At 32.7% G+C, this 6,550-nt stretch overlaps 1 long non-coding RNA gene across 1 annotated transcript; it reads left to right on the top strand.

The window, feature by feature from the left end:
* The first annotated feature begins 3,749 nt into the window (after window positions 1-3,749).
* LOC121977920 lies at window positions 3,750-5,787 on the top strand. Its single transcript, XR_006111090.1, has 4 exons — window positions 3,750-4,108; window positions 4,338-4,402; window positions 4,886-4,950; window positions 5,602-5,787. It is a non-coding gene; the product is annotated as an uncharacterized LOC121977920 (long non-coding RNA).
* The last annotated feature ends 763 nt before the right edge of the window (window positions 5,788-6,550 follow it).

Raw genomic sequence — 6,550 nt, 5'->3', positions numbered from 1 at the left:
GCAGCCATCGACACCGATCGGTCGGCGGACCGATCGACTGATACCAGAACACTGGATGGATCGGTCTGCCGACTTCGATTGGGTCGAGCCCTCTCGACCTAGTCCGGAGAAGGCTCCCTAGCCTCTCCGACTTCATCTGGTCCTAGAGAACGAGCTACCGAACCCTCTCTGACTCCGCATGCCAAGTTTCCTTCTTGGACTTTTCAACACCAGATGTCCGATCACCCTTGATCCATCTGGATTTTCCCTTGCCCGGCTTCACTCACCAGGACTTGCACCTAGCTTCACTCACTAGGGTTTTCACCTGGCTTCACTCACCAGGACTTGCACCTAGCTTCACTCACTAGGGTTTTCACCTGGCTTCACTCACCAGGACTTTCCAACTGCTTCAATCAGGTCAACCTAGTCAACCTGAATTAGTAATTAATCTGAGTTAATTATCTGATACAAACTTAAATCAGTGTCAACAGCAAAACAACATCCAGGTCAGACTGTATCAACAGTTACTTTAATGATGTCCATGTGACTCACCATAGCCCAGAAGTTTATCCAAAGAATGTCTATTTGTTGAGCCCAAAACTAAACCTGAATCTAACATAAAGTTAAACCAAACCTTATAATTGAACCTAATTCATCTCACAAAATTATAGGATTCCCTGATTTGAAATTTAGATCGGGTGAGATGACAAAGGATTAAATTAAATTAAAATTAAAATTAAAATTCAACTTAAATTAATAATTCAAATTAAATTAATAATTGAAAATTAAATCAAATTAATAATTAAGATCAAATTAAAAACTTATTTAAAAATTGTTTTAAAAACTTATTTAAAAATTATTTGAAAAACTTATTTAAAATTTTTTTTAACTTATTTAAAAACTATTTTAAAAACTTATTTAAAAATTATTTTAAAAACTAATTTAAAATTACCTTAACCAATTTAATTAACTTAACCAAAACCTATTTAAATCAAATTAGATTAAATTAATAAGCACTCATTAGGGAGCTAACTTCAATCGAACTATTTTTTCATTAAAATGATTCCAATTTAGATACTTTATGTGTAGGAATTAGATCAATGGATGTTGGATAGTGGATGCTCCAGACATATGACTGGAGATAGATTGAAGTTCACAAAGCTCAAGTTAAAGAATTTAGGCTCAGTTGCATTCGACAATGATGGTAAACTTAAGGTAATCGGAAGAGGTAACATCGAACTCAATTCAGATTTTATTATTCGAAAAGTTTTATTAGTTGAAAATTTTAACTTTAATTTACTCAGCATCAGCCAATTATGTGATAGTGGTTACTTAGTTAACTTTACCAAATCTGAGTGTACAGATAAAAATGCTTATAACCATGAAATTATACTTAAGGGCATTAAGAGAAATAATGTATACACCATTAACCTACCCACATCCTCAACAGAGTGTCTCCTGACACAACACGAGGAAACTAAGTTGTGGCACAGGAGACTAGGTCACACTCATACTAGACTCATTTCAAAAATGAGTCAAAATGGTCTAGTTAGAGGTCTACCTAAATTAAAATTCATTGATAATTCAACATGTGATGCTTGCCAACAAGGTAAACAAACCAAGTCAAATCATAAGTTAACCAACCTAAATAGAACAACTTCAATACTTGAGCTCCTTCACCTAGACTTGTTTGATTCGTATGGAGCCAAGTCACTAAACAAAAACCAATATTGCTTAGTAATAATCGATGACTACTCAAGATTTACTTGGGTAAAATTTATAAAAATTAAAATGAAACTTTTGAAATATTTAAAATCTTTTGTAAATTAATAGAAAATGAAAAAGATACTCAAATAAAAAGAATCAGAAGTGACCATGGGGGAGAATTTGAAAATCATAATTTTACTGAATTTTGTGAAATTAATGGATATAAACATGAATACTCTTGCCCTAGGACCCCCAACAAAATGGTCTAGTAGAACGTAAAAATAGAACCCTACAAGAAGCTGCTAGGACCATGTTAAATGAATACAATTTATCTAATCAATTCTGGGCTGAAGCAATTAATACAACCTACTATATACAAAATAGAATTTTAATTAACAAATTCCAAAATAAAACACCCTATGAAATATACTATAATAAAATCCTTAATTTAAACTATCTAAAAGTGTTTGGATGTAAAGTATTCATTTTAAACACTAAAGACTACTTAGGAAAATTTTCATCAAAAACAACCCCAGGAATATTTTTAGGATACTCAACAACTAGTAGGGCATATAGAGTATACAAAAAATACCCTAAAAGTTGAAGAAACAATAAACGTAATATTTGATGAAGAAAATAATCTACCCAATATAATAAATGAAAATAATAATCCAGAACATGCTAACTCAACAAATACAGAAGATGATGACGAAATTCAACTTAAACCCAATGAATCTGAAGAACCAATTGCTAACCCAAATGTAAGACCAACTAGAACAAACACAAATCACCCATCTGACCAAATTTTGGGTGATCCAACTCTAAGAGTTAGAACTAGATCATCTTACAGAAACCTTAGCCAAATAACCCTAATCTCCAAAATTGAACCCAAAACTGTAAACGAAGTCCTACCCAATCCAGAATGGACCTTAGCAATACAAGAAGAATTAGCCCAATTTGAAAGAAATCAGGTCTGGGAATTAGTACCTAAACCCACTGATAAAACTATAATTGATACTAAATGAGTATTAAGGAACAAATTAAATGATCAAGGTGAAATAATTAGAAACAAAGCGAGGTTAGTAGCTAAAGGGTTCAATCAAGTAGAAAGATTAGACTATGATGAAACTTATGCCCCTGTAGTTAGACTTGAATCCATTAGGATGCTGCTGGCCTACGTAGCACATAAAGGATTCAAGCTCTATCAAATGGATGTAAAATCCGCCTTTTTAAATGGATTTATTAAAGAAGAAGTGTATGTTAGTCAACCCTTAGGATTTGAAGACTTAGAAAATCCTAACCATGTCCTTAGACTAAAAAAGTCTCTATATGGACTAAAACAAGTACCTAGGACTTGGTATGAACGGTTGTCTAACTATCTAATACTACAAGAAATTTGAGATTCAACCACACCTAATAGACAACGATTTTTCAAAAAACTATTATCTTTTTTTCATTTAACAATAATTTTATTGAAAACTGACAATAGTTTTTAAAAAATCATTGTCTTTTGTATGTCAAAGACAATGGTTTTTGAAAACTGTTGTCTATGAGATTTTTTTTAGCATACGACAACAGTTTTAATCAACCGTTGTCTATTAGCATTGGTTACATGTTAATAAACAACGGTTTTATTAAATTGTTGTCTATGTGCGTGTTTTGGAGTTTAAGATTATGATGTTGTCTTTGATTTTTTTTTTTTTTTTTAAATAATCCAACATAGTTATTTGTCAATTTTCATGGACAATAGTTTCTTTATAGAATCTCATTTTCATGGATGAAGTGAAATTTATATAACGAGATATTTTATATCTATAGTAATTCAATGAATTTAGGGAAAAATAAAATAAAATAAAATAATAAATCTATAAATAATTGGAAAATGAATTTATATAACCACTTATTAAATTTTAGAAAAAATTTCTAGATTTATTTGGGGTTTGTTTAATGAATTTATAAGTAATTCAGATAACTAACGAGGGATGGGAAAAAGTCGGTTGGGTAATCTATTTAAAGGAAACGTTGATTTACAAAATTTGTTTTTTTTTTCCTTTTGCCCTTAACCTCCGCCGTTTCCTCTCTTATCTTTCGCGATTTTGAAGCCGCCCTCACATGACTTCGAAGTCGCCGGCCCTACTTCGGACTCTTCCGTCTTCCCCTCCCCACCGTGTGCCGACGCAGAAGACGTCTACCACATTCCCATCGTCACCAACCGCACGAGCCCTCTGCTACCTCCCTCGGCCGACATGGGGTCTTCGTCCAACCCCTTCTCTATTCATCGTCGTCTTGGTGACCTAAGCAGGGCACTGCCCCGGCCGCCGCCAAGGACTTGAGATCCTTGGCAGTCTTCTGACAGAGACCCGACCCTTGCCCTCAACACAGTCGATGTCCGCACGCTCTGCCCTCAACGCAGCCGAATTGGGTAATCGGTTTCATTAACAATGTTAATTAAAGTTCTGATTTTGTTAATTATGATTGATTAATTGGATGTTAGTTTAATAAGTTAATTGAATTAAAGTTCATAAATGCATGCATGCTAACAGTAAAATTTAATCAAATAACTAAATGGGGATCGATTAATCAATCCAAATGACAGTTAGGATTTATCCTTTCGTCGTCTAATGGTGTTGTTCTTCTCTTTTGATGAAAAGGTCACTTATTAATAATGGATTGGATCTTCCTGGTCCCTTCGATTCCTCTACGAGAGTTGGTTAAGGTATTCTTACTTTCCATGCATCAGGTGTACAGGAAAAATAATATAAGTGCTTGTGCATGGAATTTGGACAGTTTCGTAATTATGTTAGAAATTTTATAGAACTCTTAAATTTTAAGCAAACAATCAATTGATTTGATAACAAGAAATATCAATTAGGTAAAATTTGAGATCCAGATATCATAGCCCTTGGCATTCCTTTCCTTGGATTGGATCTAATGTAAATTTAGTTTTTCCATATTAATTCCTGAAAACGTAATGCCATTGATGTAACATTCCGTGCTCTGAATTCAACATTACAAATTTTGCTGAGATTGATTAGATGAATCATAAGTTCTTATTCAATCCATTTAGAATTCGTTACAACACATATAAGAAGGTAAATAATCACTAGAAAAGGAGAACAGATGATTAACCTACCTAGGTTGTTTATGATTATTAGAATTATGTTAATACTTAGCTTTGTTCTGTATCCTATGTTTGTAGGATTTGAGTTCGAAGCAAACCCTCTGACTAGATGGTTTGGACGCTCTACATTTTCTACATTTGAGGTGGATAATTTCTGCTTGTTTTCTTTAGTTTCTTTGACCTTAGTGCATGATTCAATTATTTGCGTTGATTGTGTAGTAGTTCTTGCTTGTCTTCTACATTTGACTTGTTTCTTTAAATGGTGAAACTTAAACTAAAGATTAGAAAGTCAACTAATGTAACATGCCACTCCACTTCTCTTCTTATGATTTAGCTCATGATCAATGTAAACTTAAAGGATTAATCCAGAGCATATGGTAACTTTCTGGATTCATTTTTATTTAAGACATTCTTTCTTTTAATGATCCCTTTTAGAATTTAATGTATGACTTCTTCCTCAGCATCACATGGAGTGTGTGGGAACCTTTGCACTAGATTGCCCCTTTTAGAATTTAACGCTTCTTGATCACTGTGAAAAATAATATTTGCATGGTTTATAATAGAAGCTTTGTATGCAGTGACATAGAATGAAAATTTTGCTTCATAAGAAATTTAAGAGCCACCATATTGTTTCAAGAGGTTACAATTTAAGTCACATAGATAACGCTTTTTGCACTTCTGTTAGATGATTAGATCAATTGGTTTTTATGGTTATGTAACATTTAAGTATTGCAATTAGAATCGGGTGTACAATTTAATTTTTTAATTTGTAATATATGTCTTTGTTTGAGTAGGTGTCCTCAAAAGTACTAGGAAGAATGCCGAAAAACTAAAAAAAAAGAAGAGACTTTAATAAGTTAAGGAACACTAGGAGCTGCAGTGCTGCCTCTTCACCGACATCCAAGCAGAAAATCTCATGTTATATTGCTCTACCTTTGTTTTAATAGTGTTGTTAGTTATCATTTTGTTGGTTGCTTATGAAATTTCTTTAGAATGTTGTAGATATTATTTTCAAATGTTAGAAAATTGTATATTAAATTTTATTTTAAAATTTAGTATTTTGAATGATTTATAATATTGAAAAATTGTGTATTATTTTTTTATTTTTTATCTGAAAAAAGACAATGATTTTTCATCGTTGTCGTAGGCAATTTAAAACTGTTGTTGAAGGTTATGCTATTAAAGGCACACACTAAAAGACAACGGTGAAAAACTGTTATCTTTGAAGGAAAAGACAACGACTTTTTACCGTTGTAAAACTGTTGTCTTTGCCTTCAAAGACAACGGTTAAAACCTGTTGTCTTTGGCACCCCCTTTAACAACACGACATTTAACAACAGTTCTAAAGTGACTACAACAACGGTGAAAAACTATTGTTGTTAGGCTTTTTTTCTTGTAGTGTAATATCAAAAGGATTCAACCAAGGTCAGATAGATCCAACCCTGTTTGTAAAAACCCTAGAAAATGATATTTTTATTGCTCATATTTATGTAGACGACATAATCTTTGGATCAACCAACTCAAGATTTTTAAAAGAATTTATCAAATTAATGGAAAATGAATTTGAAATGAGTATGGTAGGTGTTCGAAGAATATTAACACACCAATGACCACCAATATTAAAATTGACTCATACTTAGAAAGAAAACCAGTAGACTTGAAATACTATCGAAGTGCGATAGGAAGTCTACTGTACCTAACTGCAAGTCGACTGGACATTCTTTTTGCAGTAGGTATGTGCGC

The sequence above is a fragment of the Zingiber officinale genome, chromosome 4B (genome assembly GCF_018446385.1).
Source record: "Zingiber officinale cultivar Zhangliang chromosome 4B, Zo_v1.1, whole genome shotgun sequence".
In the NCBI taxonomy this organism is placed as follows: domain Eukaryota; kingdom Viridiplantae; phylum Streptophyta; class Magnoliopsida; order Zingiberales; family Zingiberaceae; genus Zingiber; species Zingiber officinale.
The sequence above is the reverse complement of the archived record's forward strand: the minus strand, read 5'-3'. Positions and strand labels throughout refer to the sequence as shown.